We start from the raw sequence: 11,417 nt of genomic DNA, 5'->3' as shown, positions 1-11,417 counted from the left end.
ATACCAATGAATCTGTATCCCTTGGAGCAGTAGGAAGAGGTGGTTTTGTGCATACACGTCATTGAGTAAAGAAAGGGTTAAACATAAGACTGATTGCCAGCAATGCCTTTTCCTTTCTAGCGCAAAGTGGAGTTGTGTATCCAAAGAAGTTATATCATAACTTTTCCAGTGCAAAAGGTCCACGTCAACCTCGAACGACCCTCTTATTTTAATCATATTGAAGTCAATTAAACGCCTCAATCATTTTCCAGGATGCTTCGTGGATATAAGTTTGAGAGTTTGGAGCCTCCAGCTCAGTGATTTTGATCACCACTCTCTCCCAGGCAACAGGCAATCTTGGGCACTGCCTCGTGACCAATTAGCAGGTGCCATGTTCGAAAAGAGAAAGTGCAAGAGCTGTTGAAGACAGCAGGCTTTGGACTCAGAAAAGTCTTTTCTCCTGTGGCCACCAATTATCGCAGCCACACACGTGGCCCATCAAGGCCGTTGCTGTTCAAGGATTTGTGGCAGCACAGGGGTGAGAGGTGGTATTGGGTGGGATGGAAGGGTGGCTAATGAGCAAGAGAAGGGGGATGGGAGAGGAAAGAAGTTTATTTCGGTTCAAGTACCACAAATCCACGAGTTTGAAGCATGTGGACGGGCAATTCGTTATAATGCGTTAATTCTGTGTTGGTCAAAGATGTTTCATAGCAAACAAGTTCTTAAAGAATGTGGATGTCGGTACAGCATGGGGTTTGAATCTCAAAATAACTCAAAAGGAGGCTTAACTTGTTCAACTGGATGGATAAATGAATCATAAACTTACTTGTGGTTCCCTGTTGTAAAACGGACTTTTGAAATGATGTATGAATGCTAACAAGGCCTTTCATGCCTGCGCTGTTTGTGCTTTTTCAGTGACTCGTTTCTGCTTTTTAGGGCACTTTTACCTGCCGTCGCCAGCGCAAAATCTGTAATTGAAATAGTCCTTTGAACATAATTTTCATCATTTCAACAGAGTGGCAATTTCAAGTCGGTTCACCATGGATTCACAAAAATATAGGAAATACCTGAAATACCCGTGGATGCAAGATGTCAAGTTCTTACCTTTACCTGTTAACACAATTATCGAGCGGCAGCAGTGGATAACACACACACATTTCTCCTTTTCGCAAAAATCTTGTATAATTTCTCTTTTGGCCCCAGAACTAAACGAAGAATATGTGATAAGAAACATCCAAACCATATACAGTATCTCTCTCGTGATGAGGTAATCCCATAAGCTACAAAGTCCACTCACTGGCGACGATGGTCGAGGGTTTGGGTAGTACGCACCCGTCCACAGTCCTTGCACCGGTCGGTACACGTCTTCGGGAGTTTGAAGTACGGGCTGACAATCTCAACCTTTTTGGGTGGGTTGAGAAAGTTCTCCAACTCTTTCGTTGTGCAGAGACGCACCCCTTTCTAACAGGTGCTTTCCCAAGCATTTTTGACTCTGTGAGCCATTCCATGGAAGAATCCTCATCTCACACACAGTATTCACCTTAACATGCCTGAATAAACATGGTTGCTCAGGGGTTCTGTGCATGTACACCGAGCATTCTGGGGCAGATTACGTCATTTTGAAAGTCCTGTATTACATCGTTGCCAGTAAGATATTGGCAACATTCTAATCTGCAAACGTATTCTTACCACTGGTTTCTTACATAAATAAATACTTCATGAAGCACCTTACTCCACACAGTCTTGAGAAACAAAGGGACACGGGCGGGGTCTACAAGCAGCAAATTTGATTGGTCGAGACGACGTAAAATGCCATCATATTTTGACCAACTACTGCAAAGCGGAAGGTCTTTGAAAGTGACAAGGAGGCGATTTATGTTCCACGGTGTTCGTGTCGAATTACATTGAAATAAGATTAACATTTAAAATATTGTTGAAAAAAACAAATTGGAAGTTAACCACCGTTGATGCAGCGTCTTAGACACCAACTTATTTAACACATTACGTTAGTTCTTCGTGCCTGTTGTTTGTGTCCTTTATGACATCCCGAAAAACTAATTTTCCTGTTTGGAATTATTTCAGTTCTGTTTGACTGACGGACAGGCAGACGGAGTGAAATATTTTATCTCACTCGTCTCTGCACATGCGTGATCGGGACAAAAATCAGAGTCAAAGTACTGTTCAATGAGAAGTTCGTTTTCCGATTCATGTTCCATTTCGTGTTCAAAATAGAACATTCAGTTTAAATTAAGTGGTTCCTCAATCATAAACTGACGTCTGTAGACACCAGGACAGAAAAAGTGAACCAATTGTTTAAACCCCGCTTTTCGCTTCGTGTGCATGGGGTAACGAAAGACGGATTAGTGAGAACGGGACAATTGGTTGTCTCAAAGTTATCGAGCAAGTAAATAATAAATAAACGAAGAGGCGAAAGTGCTGCGTTTGAAGGTCTGAAATGAGTTCCCAGCATGGAGCAACTTTCCCCATCTGCATGAAATTTCGCTTAGGAGGCAGAGGGAGAAAGCTATTAGTCAATCCAAAGCACTTGGGTTATCGTCTGCACAACATCACTGAACATGCGCATCGGTACCATGCTTCTGCCACTTTCCACTAGTACAGCAAAGGAAGGAAATTATTTAACTCTGCTCATTTGCCTTGGCAAGCAACACCCAAGTTTGGAAATAAAATTCGACTCCATAAAGGCAAAAAGGTGTACCGGCATGTGAGAGGTGCTGGAGTAACAGGGCTGGTTGGGATAGCTTTGAAGTGTGTGTACTCTCCTTTGAGCTGTCTATCCTGGGTTCAAATATGGAGCCAGCTTTAAACTGTCATCCTGGTATTTTGCAAGTCTGGCGAGGCATCAAGGTGGGTACAGTTCATGAGATGGACGTTAGGCCAAAGGGCCCATCTGGCAGCACTGATCGTTGGTGGTTGCTGAAGATCCCATTGTGTCTCTTGTGAAGGGTGGGCGAGTTATCGCCGGCAGCCCAAACAAATGACAAATTCCTGCTTAAACCGAGGGAACAGCCTGGTGTTGGCTTAACGGTTTAGGTGGCTGGCTTTAGATCTTAGGTGTAGACATGTGTATCCATAGTTATATTAGTTCATGTACATTATTATCTATTAGTATGTCATGAGTAGTCAGTATGTAGTCAGGATAATAAGTATGTTATTATCTGTTCGTTAGACCTGTCTTGTGTGTTGTTTCAGATGATGTCTTCATCGCATGTACCGTCAAGAGCAAAATAAACATCTTGAGATTACGACATTCGATGAGTTTTCTTTATTAGGGTCTTGATTTTGATCCCTTGTTGTCCATTTAATTACCAGGTGGGTTGACTCAGACAGTCATCCTTCTGAGGTCAGTGCAATGAGTACCAGTGTACTGGTAATAGAGGGCACTGCATCAGCGACACAGCTGCATCCCCAGAAAATGATGCAACCAGCATCCACAGGATAGCTAGTTACTGATGGAAGCAAGTGGTCTCGTCCTCTTGACAACATGCTACATTGCTTGCTTGCTATCTTCGGGTGTGGTCACTGTCCAGGCACCAGCTCCTACACTTTAAAAGAAATTCATACTCCCAAGTATGAGAAGTTTGCATGTTATATTTGAACAGGTATCTTCGAACAGTTATCTTCGGAACAGCTACATAAAGATGATGGCCGGTGCAACAATGCACAAAACAAAGGGTGTTCAAAAAGTTTGGGGAACGAGTTTCTCACAATAGCCAATTAGTAAGTTAATATTTACAAATATATATATATATATATATATATATATATATATATATATATATATATATATATATATATATATATATATATATATATATATATATATATATATATGTATATATATATATATATATAGTGTCCCAAAAAAAAAATACAACTGTTAAAATGTTTCGTTTGATCCTAAAAAAGCAGTAATTTTGTCACCAATGCTTCATTTCTTGTTGCAGAGACCCTGAAGTTTATTTTGATACCAGCAAGCGCCAGAAAAATGCCAAGACTGACCGTACAACAACGGATGAAAATTGTTGAACTTTGGTACCAGGCGAAGTGTCATACAGGTGCAACGTCTTTACTCGAGACATTTCGGTATCCACTTGCGCCATGCACCAAACTTTCGGACAATAAAGTGCACCATCGCAAAGTTTACCAATGTGGGAACCATCTGTGATCTTCACAAGGGTCACAGTGGTTGGAAGAGGACAGGTCGTAGTGAAGAAAATGTGGAAATAGTGAGACAGGCGGTCATTCAGAGTCCAAAAAAATCGATTCGACGACTTTCTGCCAAGACAAACATTCATAAGAGCACCGTTCAGAGGATCCTTCGCCAAGACATTGATGCCTTTCCATACAAAATTCAAACGGAAACGGTGCTTACTGATCAACAGAAATGCAAATGACTAGACTTTGCAAATTGGTTCTCAGGAAAGTTGGAGGAAGATGCAGACTTCCTCAAAAAACTTCACATGATGGACGAATGCCATGCTCACTTGTCCGGGGAGGTAAACAAGCAAGACTTTCGGTACTGGGGAACTGAAAATCCTGGTAATGCATCAACTGAACTGGTGCCTCGATCTGTTCTCAAAGTCACCATGTGGGTGGCGCTTGGTTGGTATGGGATAATTGGTCTATACTTCTTTGAAGATGACCAGGGATGCACTTGCACGGTAAACCAGAGGAACTATCGCGAAATGATTCAGGAATTCTATCTGCCTGAGCTACGTACTCAGGCCCTTAGGAGAAACAACCTGATCCAGATGAGAACCCAGTGGTTCCAGCAGGATGGGGCACCGCCCCATACAGCCAGGGAAACAAGGCGTTTTCTCAACCAACATTTTGAGGGCCACTTTATCTCCCTCTACGAAGACGTTGAGTGGCCACCGTATTCCCCTGACCTTACTCCTCCAGACTTCTTCTTGTGGGCTGGGACAGCAGACGTCTGTCTCAAGGACAGGATCTATGGAAACCCTCGGCCTCAGACTCTTGATCAGCTGAAGGAAAACATCCACCGAGAAATCCAGAACATTCCTCAGGAAATGTTTCCCAAAGTGATGGAGAACATGACAACGCGTTTGCAGGCAGTGATCGGACAACATGGAGCCTACGTCGAACATGTGGTCTAAAAGAAAATGACGATTCTATCCCAAAATTTAAATTTTGGTGGCAATTTTGACATTGGTACAATAAACTTCAACCTTTCAGCTTTCCATCCAGCCATATATCTTTTTTGAAAATATATGTTATGACCATCCTCTTTGCAGATGAAAAGTTGTATATTTTTTTAGGACACCCTGTGTATATCTTCTTCTTCTTCATTCGGCTACTCCCGTTAAGGGTCGCCACAGCGGATCATCCGTATGATCCGCATAGTGATTTGGCACATGTTTTACGCCGGATGCCCTTCCTGACGCAACCCTGGTCGCCTCTTACGACACAGGGATATGGTACACCTATTTTAACCGGGGTATCCACCGGCCCAGTACACTGGTACTCATTTCGCCGACCTCGGAAGGATGACAGGCTGAGTCAACCCCCTGGTGTATTAATTCAGTGGCTCAACGGGGCTTGAACTCAGGACCTTTTGGATCCCAAGCCGCTGCCCAAACCAGTGTGCCAACACCAGGCTCACCCTGTGTATATATATATATATATATATATATATATATATATATATATATATATATATATATATATATATATATATATATATATATACACACAGAGTGTATGTACTAGCGAGGTACCCATGCTGTGCCAGTTCGGGGGTGGGAGAAAGAGGTGTGAACAACTGGGGCCTTTTAAGGCCACAAAAACGTATTTTACGACCTAATCTTACCAACCGGGGTATCTTGTGGTACGTGCTGCACCTTCAAGCGTTCAAAAGCAAACAGACAATGCCGAATCCGCAAATGTCACGGGTGGAAACCCTCACATAATTTTCTCATTCTACTTTAAACTCAATCTTTCTTTATTTTTTATTCAACACACCATCAGTCCTATCAATCACAAATTAATACTATTCCATTAAAATAACAAAATACAATATTTCAAACATTTGTGAGCTAAACGAAGATGAATGCTGTTCTGAAGTTACATCCAGGTCGGGAGTCGTTTTGTACGGATTGAAACTCAAAATCATAATTGTATTGAGGAATTTGTGAAACCTCCCACCCACTTTAAGACACTGACTGGGACCCCAAAAGGTTCCACAGAAGGTCTTGGCGAGGCTTGCCCCAAAACTGAGGGAGTAGTTCGGGGATGGACAAACAGACATTCCTACTTTATAATATAAATATACATATATTTATATATGTTGGCACTTGATGCCCCACTGACTGTGATTGGTGAGACCAGATTGTATTTGGCTCCAGAAAGCTCCATCTGCCACATGGACACATTGTGTTACGTCCATCAATCACAACCAGGAAGTACCATTGATGATATTAAGCAGTCAGGGAAGTATTAAAGTGATTATGAAATTTTTGGACCAACGTCATGATAATGACCTCATCATGACAGAGTCATGCCTACCTGCCCCGAAGGACATCCAGCAGTTCATGTGAGGCAAAGTCAAAAGCTGTCACCAAGTAGAGGGGAAAATAGAAGACCAGACCCCAATGTATAGTACTGTATTTTAAGAATATTTTAATTAATTTACTCTGAAAATTTTCCACTAATTTTTTTTTTTCTTTTCAGAAATGCATATATACACAGGGGTCCCCCTTTAATACATTTTAGTCAATGGTATTTTAAGTTTGATTTACATTATTTCGATTTAAATGATGTTTTCCAGGAATACATTGATGATGTAAATAGGGAAGTGCATGTGTATAGATATTTGCGTGTGTCCATGTGTATGTGTGTGTGGTTATAAAACATAACATTCTCTTGGCTAACTCCTCCCTCCCCCCCCCCCCCACATTTCTCTTTCCTGGAGTGTATTAGCGAGTGTGGTGAGGCATTGCTCTCCCCTACTTCCTCGCTCCCCCCCCTTCCTAGCTCCTCAATCTCCTCCTCAATGCCTGACCCCTCCCTCCTCTTTCCCCCCTCTCTACCCCTCCCCTCACTGTCTTCTCCCATCTCCTCACTCCCCCATCCCTCCCTCTCTCTCCTCCCCCTCACACCCTGTCCTATTATTTCTCGTCAGCAAATTGACGGCTGGTATTTGCTTGTATACAATTAAAACCGGCAATTCTTTGACTTATTTTGAGAATCCTCTGAACATACCTCATGTGTTGCCTTTTATTGCTTCTGCCACTAAAGGTCTGTCTGTTTGTTTGAATGTCTGTTTGTCTGTCTGTGAGCAGGATATCTCAAAAAGTTATGGGCAGATTCAAATGAACGTTGTTGGACAGGTTGGGTGTGTGACCAGGATGAATACGCAACTTTCAGTGATGTAATCCACCCTAGATTGATCGGCGCACATTCACATAAACCATTGGTAACGAAGTCAATCGGGGTGGTGTGGACATATTTCATGCCTCCCAGATAAGGATTGTTGAATGAAACGACTAAAAAAAACTCCTTTAAAGAAACTGAAAGTACTTGTAAGTTTACCTGCGAGAAAGGTGTGTGTTTCTGCACACAAAAAAAAAACAATTGGAGAACTTTCTGACCAACTCTTCCAAAAAGTTGATATCTTGCAGTCCATATTGCAAGAACTCCTGACGATATGGGCCCATGAAAGGCGAAATGCTCGTAGACGTGTGCGCTCCAACTAAAACTTTGTGCTTCTTAACACCGATGCAAAGATCATATCTGGGGCTTGTCGATGCACAGGGTAGATTTAAAATGACGATATTTACTATTAATCATGTTTGGGAGGAGGGCGGGAGTGGGAATTGTATGGGTTATGAGTGTTGTTACAAGTATATGTTTTGTTGTTTAGTTTCGGGGCCATGAGATACACTACAACGGTACTTGGTAGAGCGCATTCCTCCGCCAGGCTGAACAGTTTACGTTTTCTATCCCACTGATAAGCCGAATCTGCATCCGGACGTTGAACAAAATCTAATCAGCTTGCTCTTGTCACCTATTAAACAGGTCCACCAAGTTTCGGCCGAATCCGTCTAACTTTTTAAAGATATCGTGCTATATCATGTAGTTTTTGACCCTAACTCTCATTGGTGAAGAATCATTTATAAATTATAGTTTCCGAATCTTCACAAACATATGATCAATTCATCATTGTCACACACTCAACCTGTCCACAAAGATTCATCAGAATCCTGCAATAACGTTTTGAGATATCGTGCTCACAGACAGACAAGCAAACAGGGGTGAAAACGTAAATTATGTCGACCTTTGGTGGCAGAGGTAATTATATTACATTTTTGCATCTCTTGGTGAAAGAAGTGTTCGTGTGTGTGTGTTTTGTAACCACGGGCGCCGCTAGCTAATTGTATTAACAGGAAATGATAGGAACCTGACTCCTTTCATCCACTGATATTTTTCATATTCCTATATTCTCGTGAATCCGATTTGCATTCAGGAACAGAACAATTATGATTAACCATCTTGAAATTGCCAATCTATCGTCCAAATTATGAAAATTATGTTTGAAAGACGATTTGAATTACAGATTTCATGTCAGCAACGGCAGGTTAAAAGTGCCCTGCGAGGAGAACCGAGTCAGTGGAAACACAAACAGCGCATGCACGAAAGGCCTTGTTCAGCATGAATACGTTTCGAAAATCATTTTTAAAGTGTCGTATTGATTCGCTTTTGGTGAAGATCTGGATCCGGATACAAGAATTTCTTTTTAATTCATTAAGTGATTCTTCATAATTCAGAAATATGGCTAAAAACGATATTATATATATATATATATATATATATATATATATATATATATATATATATATATATATATATATATATATATATATATACAGTATATCACGATATTTCAAAAAGTTGTGGACGGATTTTGACAAAACTTGGTGGATGAGCTGGTTCAGTGACAATAACAAGCCAATTCGATTTTGGTGAAGGTCCGGAAGCAGATCTGGCCTATCCGTGGGATACAAAACGTAAACTTTTCAGCCTGGTGGAGGTATATGTGCTCTTCCGAGTGCCGTTCTCGATTCCTCTGCAAAAGACACCATACCACCTTGCAAAAAAATGGGATAGCCAGCTTTATACCCTCTCAGACGGTATTTCGTCAGAAAGGAAGGATGTTTGGCATTTATATGATTTTGATTTCCATCCTTGGGTCTCAAGTGTTGCACAATTAACCGAGCCATGCTTTGGTTCTTCACTGAACACGACAATCCCCAACAGCATCTGACATTGATTTACAAAATCGAGTCAATGCATTTCCAAAGAGAGGGTTCAGGTGAACAGAAAATTGAATATCAATTTACCAAATTCCTCGACAGATGTTAAAAAAACAAAGGGGCAATACCCTTGGGCTCTCACCTGGTAGAATAATGATACTGAGGAGGAAGTCAACGTGGGATGGAATCGGCTAAATATACCTACCAAGGCATTAGTGTTATAGCAATTACATATTTTGGGGGACAACCACTCCTCACCTCCGTAAATCCCCTTCGACCCCGATATTTTAAATAGCGTGAACAAACTTTGGTACATCACAGGTGATGAAGATTGTGGTCAAGTTTCATTGATACAGTGTGTGTAGTTTCAGAGAAGAAACCAAATGGATATTTGGGGGGGGGGCACCCCTCCTACAGAGACATGACAGAAGTAAATAGACACCATTACAATTAAATTATTTATTTATTGAACATTTTGAAGAACATTTTATCCATTTTAATACGTACACTAATATTTGGTAGATTTGCCATTTGCAGATTTCAACGCTTTTACTCTTTCAGACACAGAACTAACGAGTTCCGAAATTTTCTGTTGTAGGATTTCTGCCCAGACTTGACGCAAACGGGTTAGCAATTCTGCCCGTGATGTTGGTTTCCTGGACTTTTTCCACACAGCGCGATCCAATATGGCCCCCCAGAGGTGTTCAATGGGATTCATGTCAAGAGACTGACTTGGCCATGGAAGCTACTTGATTCCATTTCCATCCTGCCATTCTGAGGCATGGAGTGTGGCATGGAGCTCCATCTTCCATGAACAGTGTTGTTTTTCACCATCTGACCAGTGGAAAAGACAGGGAGGCATCCATCCTCAAGGATAGAAATGTATATCGTAGAGTTGATGTTGCCAACACACTCCACAAGCTCTGACTGACCAGCACTCCAGATTGCTCCCCACACCATCACTGAAAAGCCACCGTGTTTGACAGTTGGCTGAAATCGGTTCAAAGAAACCACTTGACTGCGAAGTCTCCAAACCCAAACGCGTCCACTGTCAGAAAATTGAGTAAATTGGGACTCATCTGAAAAAAATTACAATTTGCCAAAACTCCAAGGGTCTGTTGGCCATCTCGTCAGCCCACTTCTTTCTCCTTTGAATGGTGGCTGGTCTAAGAAGAGGTTTTCTCTGAGCTGCTCTCCCATAGCAGCTCAGTTGATGAAGGTGCTGCACTGCAGTTCTTGATCAAACTTGGACCTCCTCTGCAACATCTGCTGTTTCACCCGATTGACCGTAGAAAGCGGAATGCCAAGGTTCTGAGCTATCTGACTCCACCTTCCAAATGCCCAACAATTCGTCCTCTTTGAAAATCGGAAAGTCTGTGTGCTCCCTGAGTTTGAGGCGTAGTTAATTATCATACAAGACCCATGAACTCGTTTCTGCAAAGAAATAGTTGAATATTAGTACAAATCACTGAGTAAAACTACATTATACAGATGAAATGAATAAATTTATGGTGTCTATTTACTTCTTTCATGTCTCTGTATATCCCCTTAGACCCCAATTTTTATCCCCCGCCACGTGGCGGAAGGGGATATTGTTGTCACCCGGGTCATCCGTCCGTCGTCCGTCCGGCTGGCTGGGCGTCAACATTTATAGCTCTGAGTACGATAACTCATAAACTGTTCGCCATATCGATTTGAAATTTGGGTCACACATGTACCACCTGAAAAGGAAGAACCCTATTGATTTTGGGCGTGGCCGGATCCAAGAACGGCCATCTTGAAAAAATGTTTTTTGTAATAAATGGAAAAACGCTTTTCTGATTTCAATTATTTTTCAATGGCAGGGGATGAAATGGCAATTTCATCCAATGGCAGGGGACCCATCTCAGATGGGTATATTTTCATGTGAACAAACGTTAGTACATCATGGATGCTGAAGGTTGTGATAAAGTTGTGTCGAAATTGTGTGTATAGTTTTGGAGAATAAAGCAAATACATATTTTGGGGGGGGGGGCAGCCCCCCTTACACCCTCTTAGACACCAATTTTCTTCATGTCGCTGACAAACTTTGGTGTATCACGGGTGATGAAGGTTATAGTCAAGTTTCATTGGAATTGTTTGTGTCCTTTCTGAGAAGAAAGCAAA

This window comes from Eptatretus burgeri, chromosome 8 (genome assembly GCF_056783735.1).
Source record: "Eptatretus burgeri isolate ZD-2024b chromosome 8, Ebu_testis_v1, whole genome shotgun sequence".
Taxonomy (NCBI): Eukaryota; Metazoa; Chordata; class Myxini; order Myxiniformes; family Myxinidae; genus Eptatretus; species Eptatretus burgeri.
This window is presented reverse-complemented; position numbering follows the sequence as displayed.